Source organism: Zalophus californianus, chromosome 4 (genome assembly GCF_009762305.2).
Source record: "Zalophus californianus isolate mZalCal1 chromosome 4, mZalCal1.pri.v2, whole genome shotgun sequence".
Taxonomy (NCBI): domain Eukaryota; kingdom Metazoa; phylum Chordata; class Mammalia; order Carnivora; family Otariidae; genus Zalophus; species Zalophus californianus.
In genome coordinates this window covers 151,245,151-151,262,954 of record NC_045598.1, presented here as the reverse complement: position 1 = coordinate 151,262,954, position 17,804 = coordinate 151,245,151, and the positions used below count along the sequence as shown (strand labels likewise).

The window sequence follows — 17,804 nt, the reverse complement described above, 5'->3', positions numbered from 1 at the left end:
GGCTTTTGCATTTATCACTGGAAAGTAACTAGCCACTTACCATCTCCAATGGGAACAAGAGGTGGAGGATGTAGGCATAGGGCTTCAGGCAGACATTTGCATGCCCAAACAAAACTTTCTGAATGGAACTCATATAATACACAGATCTCTAACTTCCACGCCACAAAGAGTCTAGCTGAACAGTGTTAAAAAAGAGGAGGATCTCCCCCCTCAACCATTTTCCCAGCATCAGTTAGATGCATATCTCACTTTTATCAAAGTAGGTAATTAATACTATTGTATTTGGAGAAATGCATCCAGAGAGACAAGAACTTTCATCTACTTCCAACATAATGACCATAAATGATTGTCACTATCTTTTGAATAATGATCGGAACATTAATGATATGTTTTACATGCACATCCCAGAAGTAGATATAGTTTCTTTTTATTTGGCCCTCAATGGATATGCAATTTAAATTACCTATAGACTGCTAACTTCTCATCTTACTCATAGGGGATGAATGGGGAGAAGAGACCACTAAGCTGTAGCTATAAAAAATAAAAATATTTACTTCCTTTTCTTTCTCTGCCCTCTGATGAGTTACTGTTCAGATATGAGCAAACATGTACCAGAGACTACTAGCTGCCTATCCCTACATCCATTCTCCCTTCCTTCTTAATAAAAGAACCTGATATTTAGGTAGGCACATTGTCTCCAAGATGAAGGGCTATATCCTCTTTTTGTAGCTAGGTGTGCTCATAGCATTAATTTCTAGCCAACAAGAAATAAGCAAAGTATTGTGTGGATTTCTAGGAACTCTCCTTAGAAGCCACTTACCATCTTTAATGGGAACAACAGGTGGAAGATGTAGGCATAGAAAAGAAAGTGGCCTTTCTTTTCTGTCCTTTCTCCATCCTGCTGACTGGAACTTATATGTCATGGCTGGAGCTCTAGCAGACACCTTGGACCGTGAGGACAGTGGAGAGGTAACTGGAAAAAGCCTGGGCTCTTGGTGTAGATCAGTCTGGTTGATGTATTTCCAGTCTTTTTTTTTACATGAGAGAGAAATAATGTTGTGTAAGCCACTGTGTGTGATGTGATGTGTAGCCAGACCTAAGGCTAACTGGGAAAGAATGGGTGGAATGAATTCTCATTCTTGGCACCCAGTGTCTGCGTGCAGCAATAACATTTCCTTAGAGCACGTTTTTTCCCCTAGGCAATATATGAATTCTATATGAGGCAGACACTCACTCCTCAGATTGGGGTCAAAGCAACAAATGGCAAGATTCGTCTGATTGGGCTCTGTGCAAGGGTTCATGGGGATCTGGCTTTCTGTCTTAGCTTGGAGGCATAGTCTTGCCATCATCAAGAGAACACATGAAGAGAAGGGGTATGCTTGGGGAATTTTAGTATGACTCCAGGTATGGTAAGTGTTTTTATTAAAGATGCTGCTCTTCTGAGATTTAATCAGAACTAGTGGTATGGTAGATCTGACTTGTACAAACTTATGAGAGCATCTCTTCTCACCTCTATGCTCAGTATGTCATACTGACAGCTTGAAATTGGCCTTGGCGGGAATATTTATAGTATGGAAATCAGCAAATGCTAAAAATCAGTTGTTGGGGTTTCCCCCCCCCCCCCCCCCCAGAAATCCTGCTCAGCAGGCCACTGGCTAACACTGGACTAGTGTTCTAAAAAATCTTCCTTTTTCTCACTGAACTATCAGAGAAGAGTCTGGAGCATAATAATTACTTCTACAGTCCAGAGCTTTAAGAGCTACAAAATGCTTTCCCTGACATATCATTTGAGCATTATAACAACCCATGAAATAGGCAGGGGAAAGGGCCGAGATTGAGAGGTACATGCAGAATGAGGAGTGAAATTGGGATCGGAAGCCAGTGCTGTTGTCTCTTATTCCAGCTAATTCCACAGGAACCAAGTGCATTTCCCTAGGAACATTGGATAGCGAAGAAGATTAGGAAGATCTAGCTCTGAAGGAAAAGATGAATCAAGGAAGATAGTAATTTTTTCCATTTCAATGTTATTTTTTCTAATATAGACCTACTTGAGGGGTAACCGATAAGGAATCAATGTGACAGGTTGGAAGATAGCATTGTACTTTTCTTTGAGTACCTGTGCTAATTACAGTCCTTTATGAAGCTGTGGCAGCTGTGGTGGGAACCAGCATGCTACTGAGGAAAGAGCATGAATTCTGGAATCACACACCTGGTGCCAGAACTCTCATTTTACTGCTGTGTGACTTTAGGCAAATCACGAACCTTCCACACGCATCAGTTTTCTCATCTGTAAAATGGGTATAGTAATGACCGCTCAGGATTAGGTGAGATTGCTGTGTAAAGCAACCATAATAAGGCCTGGCATATAGTGGATACTCATCAAAAGTCATGACCCCCTTTGCTTTTAGATTTTGAGATGCTAATTACCATAAAGTAACTCACGAGCTGTGATTCATACCTACATTTTCCTCAAAATAGGTCAAAATGTCTCTAACCTAAAACCATTTAGATTATGAATGTTCTGAAGGGACTCCTGGGTTTTCAAAGCCAGAACCAGCATCACAGGTTAGTGGGAGACAGAATTCAGAGGAGAATTTTGTGAGAAAAGGCCAGCAGTTTTTAATTTTGCTCTTTGTCTGTAGTGCATTCCACGCTGGCTTTTGAGACCGAAACCAAATCTGGCAGCAGGAGGAAATCATAGAGTTTTCATGTAATTCAATAATTTATCACAAAAAAAATATTCATTTATAAACAATGACTTGTTTTGGAATGATAGCAGCTGTCAGTTTGGAGGCCTTGTTTCTCCCCCCCGGGAGAGGAGTCTGGCTTCCCCTTTGCTAAATCATGCAGGGTCGCTGGGTTTGGAATCTGAGGCTGAATGCACTTTACAATGTGTTTATGTTTTGGTATGTGCATTATTTCATTTTTACTTTGTGGTCATGAAATCCATGTTCCCAGATGCTGAAAGTGCCTCTGAATAGCCCCCCTGCTTGTGGAGAGGAAATAATCAAGCTCGGAGCTGTGACTGCACCTGAAAACACTTGGATCAGAAGAGGTACGAACGTAACTCTCTAGCATGACAGACACACAACGTCCTGGTGTTCCTCTGTGTCATCATTTGGATTTGCTTCAGCAAGAAAGAATCCTGGATCCTTTGCTTTTTGGAAACTCTATTGCCAGAATGATTTGTACGTCTTAAAGTTGTGATTATGTCTCTCTAGTGTCTTGGGAAATTCAGTGTTTTGAGTTCAAGAGATCAGACTGCCTGCCGGGAAGGAAGTGTTTAGCATCCTATGAAACCACTTGCTACCTTGCATCACTTTTTCACAACTTCACAACCGTTTCACTAAGAGCCGAAGGGCCCCAACTTCTCTTAGAGCTCCCCAGGCTCTCTTGAGAGCTTGGAAAGCTGTCGAGTAAACGCAGAAGGGAACTTGCCCAAGAGCTGGAGGTCTTCCACTCCCAGCATTCGCTTTCATTGTCTGCTGTGGCATTTTCCCTCCCAAGTTAGTCTTTCACAGTTCAATCAAGTTCATTCTCAATGGCCACATACTAACTGTAGCCAACTAGAAGACCTATGATAGAGTCAACTGGGGGTGGTGTTTATTGAGACTTTAATTGTGTCCTCCCCCACCCCTGCCCCCCAACACACCAAAAAATATGTTGAGGTCCTAATCCGTAGTACCTGTGAATGTGACCTTGTTTGGAATTAGAGTCTCTGAAGATATAATTGAGTTAAGATGAGGTGATTAGGGTGGGCCCTATTCCAAGATGCCTGTTGTCCTCCTAAGAAGGAAATCTGGACACAGGCACACAGGGAGAACACCATGTGACGACAGAGGCAGAGCTTGGAGTGATGCAGCTGTGAGAATTACCAAGGATTGATGGTCACCAGGAGAAACTAAGAAGAGATTAGAAAAGCTTATCCCCAGCAGGTGTCAGAAGGAGCATGGCTGGCACCTTGATTTCATACTTTTATTCTCTAGAACTGTGAGACAATAAATTTCTATTGCTGTAAGCCACCCCACCTCAGGTACCGAAATCTGTATTCGTTTGCTAGGGCTATTGTAACAGAAGTACCACAAACTGGGTGGCTTAAGTTTTCCCTGTGTGTCTTAAGAATCAGAAAAGTCCAATGGAATTCTGTGAATCACATTCTCCCATCTCTTTATCACAACTCCCCATCCCTGCTCCTCTTCCCCTAGAATCTTACAATGCTCCTCCCAATGCTTAGCTGTTGACATTGCTTGCATCATATCACCACTCAGGTGATACTTAGGCTCCTGACTGCCTGTTCCCACCAAAGCTTCTTGCTCTGTGTCCAATGTCATCATTCATTAGTCCTATGCCAATGAGTAGCAATCATTTAATAGGATAAATAACTTCCCAGTGGGGTGACTTCTCTGTGATAATCCTTCTTCTGAGAGTAATGCTGATTTAACCCAGATATCTTCTTGAGAATTTCCCTAAGAAGCACAAATGAAGTCTCTCAAACACCCTAATGGGCTAGTGGGGAAGATGGTACCAGGAGGATCTTTGCAGTACAGAAGGGGTGCTCTGTTTTCATTCCTATCCTACAAAGGAAAAGATAAGGAAGAAAGAGCCACCTACCCATGTTCTCTCTCTTGGTAGTAATGCTTCAGCCAGGGCTATTTTTGCCCAGATTTTGTCTCGGGAGAAGGAATTTTCCTGTGCAGTCAAGAGACTGTATGTGGTTTCTAACAAACAGGCCTCTTTAATGGTTTATTTTTTGTTAACAATATAGATTTTCTGGACTGACACTTTTTCTTAAAGAAACTTCAGATGGGTTGTAAATTTGTGATGGTATTAAGCCAGCTCCTCTCATCCATTTCTTGCCTCTAAGTTGGAGAGCACTGAGCCACCTTCATTTGGTCTGCCGGTATGCAATGAATGGTCTGTGAGAACCACATGACACAGCAGGACATGTGGTAAGTTTCCATTCCCCTTTCTACTTAAATATAAACTCCCAGCTGGTTTCTTCCCTCCTGAAGTTTTATTCAACTTAATTGCAAATTGTTAGATTGCAGTAAGCAATCTGGGGCACTTAGAATGGGGAGGTAGGATGGGTGGCAGAGAGAGAGAAAGAGGTGGAGACAGAGAGAAGGGGAGAGAGAGAGAGGAAGAGAGAGAGAGAGAGAAGGAGAGGAGCCTCTGGAAATCTGGAAGAATGTGGTGCATTTGAAATCTGATAAGCTGCTGCTGGTGTTACCAGATCTCACGGTTTATAACAGGCATGCAATACTTATGGCTTAAGGCATGTGTGCCCCTTACATAGGTTCAGGATACTCACACTGCAGGACAGACCAGGGACACAGCACTTGGGATTTGAGCCTGGGACTGGTTGAGCCCTGTACCTTGTGACTGTCTCTGATCAAGAATAGAACCTTGTACACTAGCCTGAGCCAAGCATCATGTGTGAGGACACAGTTGGGTTGACTTCACCAAGACCCCTTTTTTTTTTGCATTTATTTATTTATAATTTTTTAAATTAACATATAATGTATTATTTGTTTCAGGGGTATAGGTCTGTGATTCATCAGTCTTACACAATTCACAGCACTCACCATAGTACATTCCCTCCCCAGTGTCCATCACCCAGCCACCTCATTCCTCCTACCACCCCCTCCACTCCAGCAAACCTCAGTTTGTTTCCTGAGATTAAGAGTCTCTTCTGGTTTGTCTCCCTCTCTGGTTTCATATTGTTTCATTTTTCCCTCCCTTCCCCTATGATCCTCTGCCTTGTTTCTCAAATTCCTCATATCAGTGAGATCATATGATATTTGTCTTTCTCTGATTATTTCGCTTAGCATAATACCCTCTAGTTCCATCCACATTGTTGCAAATGGGAAGATTTCATTTTTGATGGCTGCATAATATTCCAATGTATACATATACCACATCTTGTTTAATCCATTCATCTGTTGATGGACATCTAGGCTCTTTCCATAGTTTGGCTATTGTGGACATTGCTGCTATAAACATTGGGGTGCACAATTTACATGCCCCTTCAGATCACTACATTTGTATCTTTGGGGTAAATACCCAGTAGTGCAATTGCTGGGTCATAGGGTAGCTCTATTTTCAACTTTTTGAGGAACCGCCATACTGTTTTCCAGAGTGGCTGCACCAGCTTGCATTCCCACCAAGAGTGTAGGAGGGTTCCCCTTTCTCTGCATCCTCGCCAACATCTGTCGTTTCCTGACTTGTTAATTTTAGCCATTCTGACGGGTGTGAGGTGGTATCTCATTGAGGTTTTGATTTGTATGTCCCTGATGCTGAGTGATGTTGAGCACCAAGACCCATTTTAAGCAGCTGCCCAATATATAGCTGTAGGGTATCCAGGAATCATGACAAATTGGAAGTTATAGAGAAGAGATTGAGGAACTCCTAAACTCCTCATACTTTCAGATGAGACCAGGTGCATTCTCATTAATGATAATAGCTATGCCAGTGACTATTTATGAAAGTCTCCTATGCATCTGACATTGTGCTAAGCACTTGACATATATATTTCTCATTTAATTCTTACAACAAGCCTATGAGATGTGTTTTACTATTAGCTCCTTTCTATAGATGAAGGAACTATCTTAGGGCATAGCACAGTGTCTGCCATATAGCTGGCCCTCGACAAATACACACTGACTACATGATGAGAGGTAAAAAATGTGCTTAAGTTCATATAGTTAATAACTGATGGAGGCCACATTATATCTTCTCTGTGTGGTATTTTCAATTATACTAATCAATGGACTCTGAACAGAATTTCAGGTTGAAATAGCAGAGCTGGAAGTAGGACTTGTTCATGTGAAAGTCAGCAATTCTGAAGAGTAGCATTGAAATAATTTTCTTTTTTTTCTTTTTTTCCCCTCTAGAACAGAGGAAGGAGGGTTGGAGTTGACTGAGGTAGTAGATGAAGGCAGTCAAGCTAGGGCTGTGAACAAGGTAGGAATATTCCAGAGGACAGACTTGAACCTCTATAGGACACTTTTTTGTGGCTGAGGTAAGGGTGGGGAGGCTCTGAAACCTTACATGGTGTGAACAGAAGGAATGAATTAGCTGAATAAGGGCAACTCTGGACCAGCCAATGCCAAGGGATCAGTGATAACAATCTTGATTCCTTTCTGCTTTTGCTTGGAGGAAACTGCTATGTCTACATGTTTAAATCAATAGTTCTTCAATTCCAGGTCCTGTTTGAGACTCACAGTGGCAGTCAGGGCAGCAGAAGTTTGATTACAAAGAGGTGATATCACACTGGCCTATCTGAAGATGACCACTTCAGAGCTCAGAAATAGTCTGTGTCATCGTAAGCAAACATGGCCCTCCAAAAAGCAGCTGCTGCTTGAGTCTATGGAAAAAATATTGTGAGAAGGAAAATGTGAGCCATGTGCCTGTGCCCCACCCAGTTGCATCCCCATTTAAGGAATGGCCTGCCTTTTGAAATCCTAGGAGTGAGGAGTTTGCACGGAGAGGCCTGAGTACTTTGTGACACGGGAATGTAGAGTTGGCCACTTCTCCAGGAAGGAAGCTTAAGTTCAGACAAGCGTTTAGGCCTGGTTGTTACTTCATTATCTAACTGCTCCAGTGGGAGGGGAATGAACCCCAAAGGACTGCAATACCTTTCAGATGTGGATCCCATAGATCAAACAAAGGTCTCTGAATCCTCCATGATCCAAAAAAGCAACGGAATGGAGCTTCACAATTAATTATTTCTTATTCATTAGTTACATCAATGTATCATCTAAGCAGATAAAGGGAAATGACACAGAACTTAATATGGAAAATACCCAATATCTCTAGTAGACATTGTTGATTTCTTATCCAGCATCCATTCTCTCTTTTCTTCACAATGACATCTCAGTATTGTTCATATGATTTAGGGGAAAGTTATTCCATTTCCAGATTTAGAGGTGAGAACAAATTAATCTTGGCCATCAAAGGAATTGAATCCATTTGTCAGTGAATGCTTTGAGAATGGGCATATGACTTAATTGTGGTTTAGGAGAGGGTTGCTGGAGGCTTCAAAGATAGTTCTTCCCTGTCTGTAAGATAGCAGGCCAGAAGTCAGCTTTTTCTTTCAAGGGATCTGAATAAACAACGATGTTCTCTACCTCTTGCTGCTGGCTGCCAGAGGAGAAGTCAGATTCAGGACAAAGCTAACAGATGGAAGAGGGAAGAGACTCACAGAGAAATGGAGCCTTGAATGTATCATCAGCAGAACCTCTCTATCTTTGGATTTCCAGCCAACATAGTTCCTTGATGTTTTGGCAAGTTACTGTCACTAGCCAATTTCTGTTACTAGCAGTTGAACACTTTTGGACTGGCAAATCATAAAACTGGTAATAACATGGGAGAAAGAGAAGGAAGTATTGGTTGGTGGTTAATGTGAAGGATAAGTATGAGAGGGAAGACTTGGGGGGTGGGGGAGTGCTGTGAAAGATAAGGCAAAATTCACCTCAAATAGCTGATTGGTACATTTGGGACTCTTAGTCAACTTTTCCCTGTATTTTTCTGAAAGGAGCAATGGTAGGTATCAGAATTTCTATTGCCTAGTAGATCACAGCCAAGGATTTGTCCAAATTTAAAAGTACAACCTCTGTAACAAGGTCAGATGGTAGTAAAGAGGATAGGTGATGAGTGCATACCAGAAGAAGAAACAGATGAAATGGCCCTGCCACTGGCCTGGAAAAACTGTATGATTCCCTTCTTCATCTGTGTGCATAGTGTCGCTGTGGTCAACAATGTGGATTTACACAGCTATCCAGAGACCGGAAATTTTTAAAATGCCATTGCGGAGAGATTTCTTTTATCTCTTTGGAGTACATATTTTTTAAAAAGATTTTATTTACTTATTTCAGAGAGAGAGAGAGGGAGAGAGAGGGAGGGAAAGCGCAAGCCTGAGCAGGGGGAGAGGCAGAAGGAGAAGCAGACTCCCTGATGAGCAGGGAGCCCATTTCGGGACTCAATCTCAGGACCCTGGGATCATGACCTGAACCAAAGGTAGACACTTAACTGACTGAGCCACCCAGGTGCCCTGGAGAAGGTATTTTTTATTATAAGTAGGAGTTTGAAGAGTATTGAATTCTCAGTGATCCATACTGATTGTCATGTTTGATCTTTTGGTCTAGGTTGCAATTATGACATGCATTTGGGAGATACTGGCTGAAGGTTAGGGTAGGCGTGGGGATTAAGGGACCCCCAGCCTGTGGCTATGGGATATTACAAATCTGAATACTCTTTGTACACAGACTGAACATAGAGCTATCACATGGGCCTCATTAGCACTCCAGCTAGGGCCATTTCTAAAGTGCTTCATGTGTTTCTAGGTCTTAGACATGGTCGTGCCCATGGTTCACAGAACCAGTAACTCTTTCTACACTAAACAAACAACCAATCAACCAACCCACCACCCATTCATATGAACACATAAACACAGATGTGTATACAAACACAAACACACAGGCAGGGCAGGAGGGAGAGAGAGAGGAAAATTGCATCAATGTCAGTGCTATTTACTAAGTGTGTTTTATTATAAGATCATGCTGTCTAGGAATGCTGCTTTGGCCACCAAAACTCTTGAATATCCCTTTCTGGGTATGAGTTTGCTTAAAGTAGTGTTCAGGACTACAAAAGAATAGAAAAATGGAATCCCTATGTGTTAACAATTGACAAAGAGTCATACAATCCTGAGACCTTGGGTGTAGAAATTCCCAACTGTTTTCTGCCACAACATGCATGATGGATGATGTTGACATGCAGGACACATTTCCAGGAGTGTACCCATTGTGTCTCTGTGGGTGATTCCAGGTGTCCTCAAGGTAACATGAACACTTTCTCTGCAACTCAATAAAGCATACTGGCAAATTCAGGGATTTAAAGTGACACGGTTATAGAGATAACCTCAAGGCTGCTTCTAAGTTTTATTTAAAAGTGAATCATTCACAAATGTCAGTACTTAAACTATTATTAGCAACAGATCACTTGCAACATATCTCACAACTGATTGTGTATGATATTACACCCCAGTTGAGAACCGTTACCCTCACACATAATCATGTCTCTTTTATTTCCAGAATGAAGGTTGTTTTCCTTATTTAACCCTTGTGTCTGTTTATTAAGTTAGTAGACAGTCTTCGCTTGATTTCAAGAAGTCTGTCCTTAGGAACTCTAAAGTGTAAATCCAAATAATCCACATCACTCCACAAATGTAACTTTGTGTTAAATTTTCTATTTGATACAGGACTTACTGAAAAACTATGAAGAAATGGGATAATCTGAGTCTATAGAAAAAGAACATTTAATACAGAAAACTGGCTTGATAGATGCAATTAGTGCCACTACCTTGAATAGTGTGAGAAGTAGCAGCATGACGAATAAGGTTTCAATCAACTTTTTTTTTTCTAAAGCAAGTTTTAAGTTTGATAGAGTTTAGATGTTGATGGTCCTCTCTGCTGGGGACAGGTAAGAGAAGGCATTTACCATTTGACATGGCAACTCTTACCTGGCCTGTGGGACAGCCTTAGGCAGCCCAGGTCTCTTTTGTGGCTTCCTGTTTGTGGGAGGCCCTGGGTAGACTGGCATGATTCCAGTATCCAACATAGCTAAGTGATAGTGATTTCTTCCCTTGTTAGTGCATGCTGAGAGTGGATCTGCCCTGTGGTCATCTGTGTGCCCTCTCCCCATCTGGGAATAAAGCTGCCTGGAAGGGAGAATGCTGGGAGAACTCCCAGAACTTGAGTTTTTCCTCCTGTTACTGAAAGCTCTTGCTTCTCATTTTTTTGCTCCTGGTTGACAGGTGGATAAAACCCAGTGCAGTGGAAGTCATAGGAGGAATTCAGTCCAGTCACATACTCTCCAAGTCAGCCAGTTGGTCTGATTACAGAGAAGTGAAGCCCACCCATAGTCTGAATTAATGCCACAAAACATGTTTAATCACAGCCAGTCAACGCACACACACTCTCACAAACACATGCAAGCTCACTCACACACCATAACAATAACAGCTCAATCAAGCCAGCACTGTGAATGAGAGGAGACATTTTGCCAAGCCCACAGTGGACTGAGGCATCAGGGGGTTTGGAATTTGAAACGTCTTTCTTCTCACTCCCCAACTGCACTCCTTCAACCCCCAGGAGTTGGAGAGTGTCATCTCTTGGCTAAACAAGACTTCTTGATATTCAGGGAAGAAGGGTTCAGCATGGCACACCAGTGCAGAACCTGTGGGATATGACAGCCCTGACAAAAGGAGAGCTGACGAGTTAAGTGTAAATGAATCAGAAACAGATGGATGAGATTTTTGTTAAAACACACATGGGTTTTACAATTAAGGGAGGAGGAGGGCTGGGGGACAGCTTTGGCAAAAATGTCTTGGATTCTGCTGCACCCTATTGAACTGTTTGATGAACCCAGAACACGGCCAGGGTCATCCTTCCATCATTAATGGGTAACATATTGCCCATGACCACACAAAAGCCATGAAGTAGAAATGACCTTAATAAATATGTCCATGCATTAGCAAGATTTTCAGGTTGTGACAAGAATGAAATAGCTCAAATTATGTCATGTGATCGCATGACATGCATCCCTCAAGCCAGCAGTTGACTTGATGCTGGAATGTGGACAGAATGGAGGTGTTCTCTGTACCTCCCTCCCTTCCTGGGGGCTGGGCTCTCTTCAGTTATAATCTTTCACAGGGTATTAAAAAGTGATGCTTTTGAATTCTAATTTGCCCTCCTTTTTGCCACATCTCTTTACTAATTGAAAACTGACAGCAGAAAATGCCCTCAACCACAAATATCTAGAAGAAAACAGAGACATTTGGACAGGCTGAAATACTTTGAGTTTTATGAGCTCTAATAAGGTTAATCAAGGCTCTGGAAAGAATTTTATTTCATGGTGGACTCAACAAAACAATGAGTTTGGACCTTCAGTGATTGGCTGGAGGGGGAGGCCTGGGAGCTGGGGCCCTGATGAGCTGCTGGTAAAGTTGGGCGAGGCCGTGCCGCAACTTCTTTCCACGCTGACGCAATCATGGTGGAACTTGGACCCTGTCTGTTGCTTGGCCTTCAGACTGCTGTCAGTCTCTGACCACAGGAAGTCCTAAATAAGCCCTCCTCTGAAGTTCTCACAGCCGAGTTTAGCCCTCAGTGAATTTGTTTTCTGAGGAGATTCCTCTGAAGTGGAGGCAAGATCCCCTACTTCAATTCTTTATGTCAATGTTATGTAACCCAGCCTGGGGTTGGGTTTGTGCGGATGAGGAGCAAATAGGAAGGAGCCACTCAGCAGGAATAGCAAGGGAGAAAAAGAGTGTTGACAAAATAAGAGGAGGTGGTTCTCCCCAGGTATTAGTGCCAGTGTCAGGTTCCCCACATGCTGGGTAGAAGGGAGACAGAACTCCTTTCCCTGACCCATCAGCCATCTTCTCCAAAGGGGCTCTTAGGAAATGAGGAAGCTTATACCAGCCAGCACATTCTGAGGACTGGCTAACACTCAAGGCCTCCTTCCTAACAAAAAGGCTACTCTGGTGGGTGTGGGGGGGGTAGGCATTACCTTCACCTGGGTCACAGGTGTCTCCACAGAGGTTTAGGGGGAGTGGCACTTTATCTTCAAAGCCTCCGACCCTCTCTCCTAAAGTGCTCCCTGCCTTTTCCTCCCTAAGTCTCTTCCATGAGTTTTTTTTTTTTTTTCCTTTTCCTGACATCCTAGGAATTTCCTTAACTTCTCAGGGAAAAGAGATTACACAGTCTTCAGGGATGGGGACAGTATCCAATGTAGTTTTGTAACATGAGCTCTAGCACAGTGTCTAGCACATAGTGGGCGCATCACAAATGTTGCAGAACTTCTGAAACTGCGGCTCTGCTTGCACTTGAAACTCACGCATTGGCTGTGATGGGGCACGAAAGGGCATGGCCTGCCTGCCATTTTTTTTCAGTGCCTTGACATTTTTCTTCCTTTCCTCCTCTTCCACTGTGTGTTCACATGCCCCTGCTGTGTGTTGGCAGGACCCCCCCCCCAACAGCCTTCCTCCGCCAAGTCAGTAAGACCCTCCTCACATTCTCACCCCCAGCAGTGTACTTTACTGGAAGCATCAGAGGTTAACTGTGTTGTGTGTGTCCTGTTCCCTCTCTTCTGGAAAAGAAAAAAGTGTCCAATAATTTCTTGTTAATGTGGACTAAGTGCTAATGGATCACTTAGCTATGTCTCCCAGGTAAGATACTTCTGTTAGAGAGAATGCCTTAAGCCAAGAAGTGACCCAGTGGCGGGAACTCTGGGCACCACACTGAAGTCCAGCGCCTCTCCTCCAGTAGGGACGTGGTGCGCGGCATCAGAAGGACATGGCCTTTTGGTCAGACAGAGCTGTATTAGTTCCCTGGCTCTCCCACTTACCAGCTGTGGGAAGATGAAGTAGGCAATTTTCATAAGCTCCCAAAGCCCATTGGATATGAACACTCATCTTTGGGCATCATTGTCATCATCATCCTCATCATCATCATCCTCAGGGTTACTGCAAGGATTAACTGACATGATGTATGTAAATCTAACACAGTGCCAGGCACACAGTAGGCACACACTAAACACAAGTTCTTTTCCTTTTCTTTTGGTTATTCATTTGCTGCTACAATAAACTATAATTAAAAGCCCGGTCTTGCCAGGCACAGTGATTGTCCTACAAAGATGCTCCCCTGTGCTATGTAAGAATTGCTTCCCATTGGCATTAGAGGCCTGGGGCTCTCCACTTCTCAAACAGGCCCCACCTTACCTGAGTAAACTCTTGCCAACCAGATGCTCTTTGGCTGCTGAGGCCAGGGGTGGCCATCCTCCAATGAGTCCTCCTTATAGGTGCAGACATTTCTGTGACTAGTCTTCCACTCTGCTCACAGCTTGCTGGTGTTCCTGAGCAGGCTGTGAGGGCTTGCCTCTCTCCCTGACAGCTGGCTCAGCTCTTTCACAGTTGTGAGTCCAGCTTCCGCAGGGAGAGGTGTACCCCAAACTTCCTCTTCTCAGGAGACGCAGCTCCCCAGTTAGCATCTCCTGCACCCTCAGGCGCTAGCCGGCATTGCCTCAGGAGAAACATTGGTTGGTTTGAGCAGAGGAGGGTGGAGCAGCCGGTGAAGCTAGACTCAGCTCGTCCCCTGGAGTGTGGATCTCTGCTGACCAGCTCACTGCCGTGCTAATAAATATCAAACCCTTCAGCGGGAAAATAAATTATCCTCCCGCTGCTAGGCAAAACAGTCGTGATAAATTGTCGTTTTAGCCAACAGTGTTTAAAGTAAAATCAGTAAAGTGTGAGTAATGATGGCTGAGTCAAAAGTCTTGTATTAAACACAATGGTCTGATGAGGGCGGGGGCAGTGTTCAGAGAAAAGTGAATGCAAGTTTAACTAAAACAACTCTTGTTCAGAGTGGGGAAAAAAGGACTTGGGATTTATTATCCTATTAGTTTTTTCTGTAGGAGCAGCTCTCAGGGTGTCCCGGGCATAAAGTCAAAATCTCCATTTACCAGAGATGTTTAGAAAACATGTTCTTAAAAGTGGGAACTACCAAGTTTTTGACTGGACATCAGAAATATGGTTGAATTCTTTCAGTTTAGAGAGGAATCCTGAGAGGGTTCTATGGTATGGCTCTGTTTCTCAAAGGGGCTCTCTGGAAAGGATTTCTGGGTGAGGGAAATCTAGAGGATTTTTGCTTAAAAGAAAAAAGGCGGGGTGGGTGGTTATGTGACCCTGTTTCCAATATTTATACATTATACTACATAATAATGTATAGTCAAACCTTACTAATTCCAATGAAAATTAGAGAAAAATTGAAATGAGGGGAAGTTGAGCGTGATGTACTAAATGAACTGGCTTTAAAGTTCTAGAACCATGATAGTATCAAGAGATAACATTTATCATTGAGAACTAAATGTGTTCTAGGCACCCTGTGGATCACTTTACATGAGTTAAATAACTTTCCTAGGGTCATACAGGTGACAAGTTGGTACAGGCAGGATTCAAACATAGGCCTGCTTATTTCCAAATCTGCATTCTTAACCACTATGTATATGGCTTCTATGGTCAATCTATAAATTCTATTTTATTATATTCTGGCACATAGGATTACTCAAAACAATTAAATAGGTGTGCCAAATGAGCATTGTATGGGCTCATGTTTAATGACAGAAATTTCATTACTAATATTAATTAATAACTCACAATAACTGTTGGTTGACAAATGTGCAAATAGCTAAACAAATGAAGGACCATTCACACTTTATACTTCTTCCCATATCAGTTTTGGCAATCAGTGTTTTTTTAATGCTTAAAATGCTTAAGATGCTTAAAAATGATTTATTTTCAAGGACACAATGCCCTTGTAGTCTTAGTTACATTATAGATATTACTAACTTTAGTTAGTTAAGGATTTGAGGTAATTTAGTGCATATATAGATTATGAAAGAGCACTCATCCCTCTTCCCATCTAAAGTCATTCACCCCCTCTACTACTGAGTGTGTTTCCTTCAACTTTCTCAAAGGGGATTTTGTACGATAGATCATCTCTTGTCTCTTCTCCATTTTTGCCTTTTCTCTCTGTGCTGGTCTCAGAAAACTATTACTTTTCAATCTGTCCAACATCCCTTGATTTTGGGAACTCTTTTTCTCCCATTCCATATGAATTAGGTAGGACTGCCAATCAAAAGGCTGTGTCTTCTCTGCCATAGGAGGGGGCACAAGATACAGACTGTCTAATCAGAATATCTTGTTATCTATTGACATTGATGATCCCTAAGTGATCATAGGTACCAAGCATAATCAGAGTCTTTTTGATAGGGATTTGTATAAATGCTAGGGGAGGGGTGATAGGGAAAGGGAAAAGAAGGAAAGGGAAGGGAAAGGAAGGGAAGGGAAGGGAAAGGAAGGGGAGGGGAGGAGGGAGGGGAGGGGAGAGGAGAGGAGAGGAGAGGAGAGGAGAGGAGAAGAGAAAACTTTTTTTAGATATGTGAATTCTAAATCCTTGTAAGACTCAAGCTGATTATAGCCAGCTGTAAATATATATGAATAAATCCTAATAATGAAGCCAATGCAGAGGAAATCAGGGATGAAAAATGGAGAGAGGGAGTCCTGAAAACATTTTTGAACAGTCCTCTCCCCCCATGACTTATGTTCATTGAGATCTTAATTTCTGATGATTGTAGTTGACAATTTAATTAGCTGTTATGCCAGAGTACTATCCCTCAATTCTAATGGGATTTTCACAAGCTTCATCCCAATGAGATCAGATTTCCAAACCTAAATTCCTTCCATATCCTTGATGATCTGTGGAAATTACTCCCTGGTACCAGTTTCTATAAGTCCAGGTTCTTGGTTGCAAGAACTTTAGTAGGGATAAATTTATTATTCAGATTTTTGGTTGCTAAATTTAGCAGAAACACATTTATTGAATGACCTCTGGGTAAGTTCATAGAATTGATTGAAAGCTAGAACACCAAATTAAACATTGGTAAGGACCAAGGGAAACTTGGCAACAGAGAACATCCTAATTATCTTTGCATTATTATATCACCCCAGTCAGAATCAAAGTCCTGGAGGGTAGCATCCTACTGTCAGAGTCTAAGTCATTTGCCTACCCCCATTCTTGTTAAGGAGTTTTGTGTTTAGGTTAATAAGGGATATTGTTGTATAGTCTTCTTGTAATATTTTTATTTTTTGCTATTAGGGTAATGCTGGCTTCATGAAATAAATTGGGAAATGTTCTCTGCTCTTCTATTTGCTGAAATAATTCATGTATAATTGGTATTATTTCTTCCAAATGTTTGGTAGAATTTGCCAGCGAAGCTATCTGGGCTTGGACTTTACTTTCTTGGAAGGCTTTTAATTAACAAATCCAATTATTTAAACAAATGAAGGACCATTCACACTTTATACTTCTTCCTATATCAGTTTTGGTAATCATTGTTTTTTAAGAAATTTGTCCATTTCATCTAATTTGTCGAATTAATATTTCTTCATTATCCTTTGAATATCTGTATGATCCCTAGTGATGTCACCCTTTCCTGAACAATCTTTCTAAAGGCTTATCAACTATTAATCTTTTCAAAGAACCAGCTTTTGGTTTCATTAATATATCACTATTATTTTTCTGTTTTTTATTTCATTAATTTCTGTTATTATCTTTATTTTGTTTACTTTAGGTTTAATTCACTTTTTTTTCATATTTTCATAAGGTTGAAGTTTAAGTAATTGATTTGAAACTTTCCTGATATAAGCACTCCAAGGACTGCTTTCATTCATCCCACAAATTTTGATATGCTTTCATTTTTACCTATTTAAGAATAATTTTTTCTTGTGCTTTCTTTTTTAATTCACGCATTATTTAGAAGTATGTGACTAATATCTAAGTATTGGGGATTTTCCAGATACCATTTGTTATCAATTTCTACTTTTATTACTTGGTGGTCAAAGAATATACATTACATAATTTAAAGTTTTTTAAATTTATCAAGTTTTTTTTTTTTGGAGTTCAGAATATGATCTAGTTTAGTGAATGGTCTCTGAGCACTAAAAGCATGTGTCTGAACCTGTTACTTGATGGAGATTATATAAATAATAATTAGGTTGAGTTGGTTGATAACATTTTTTTTTACATTTTATAAATGCTTACTGATTTTCTTAGTACTTGTTTTATCATTACTGGGAGAGGAATGTTGAAATTTCCAGCTATAATTAGGGATTTGTCTATTTCTACTTCAAGTTCTATTAGTTTTTATTTCCTGTATTTAGAAGTTCTGCTATGAGGTATAGACATTTA

At 41.5% G+C, this 17,804-nt stretch overlaps 1 long non-coding RNA gene across 1 annotated transcript in view; it reads left to right on the top strand.

The window, feature by feature from the left end:
• Positions 1–3,000: 3,000 nt before the first annotated feature.
• The window catches only part of LOC113937689, a 49,706-nt gene continuing 34,902 nt past the window's right edge, over positions 3,001–17,804 (top strand). The window contains exons 1-2 of the long non-coding RNA XR_003524681.1: positions 3,001–3,055; positions 4,865–4,949. This is a non-coding gene — a long non-coding RNA (uncharacterized LOC113937689). The remainder of the gene's footprint in view (positions 3,056–4,864; positions 4,950–17,804) is intronic.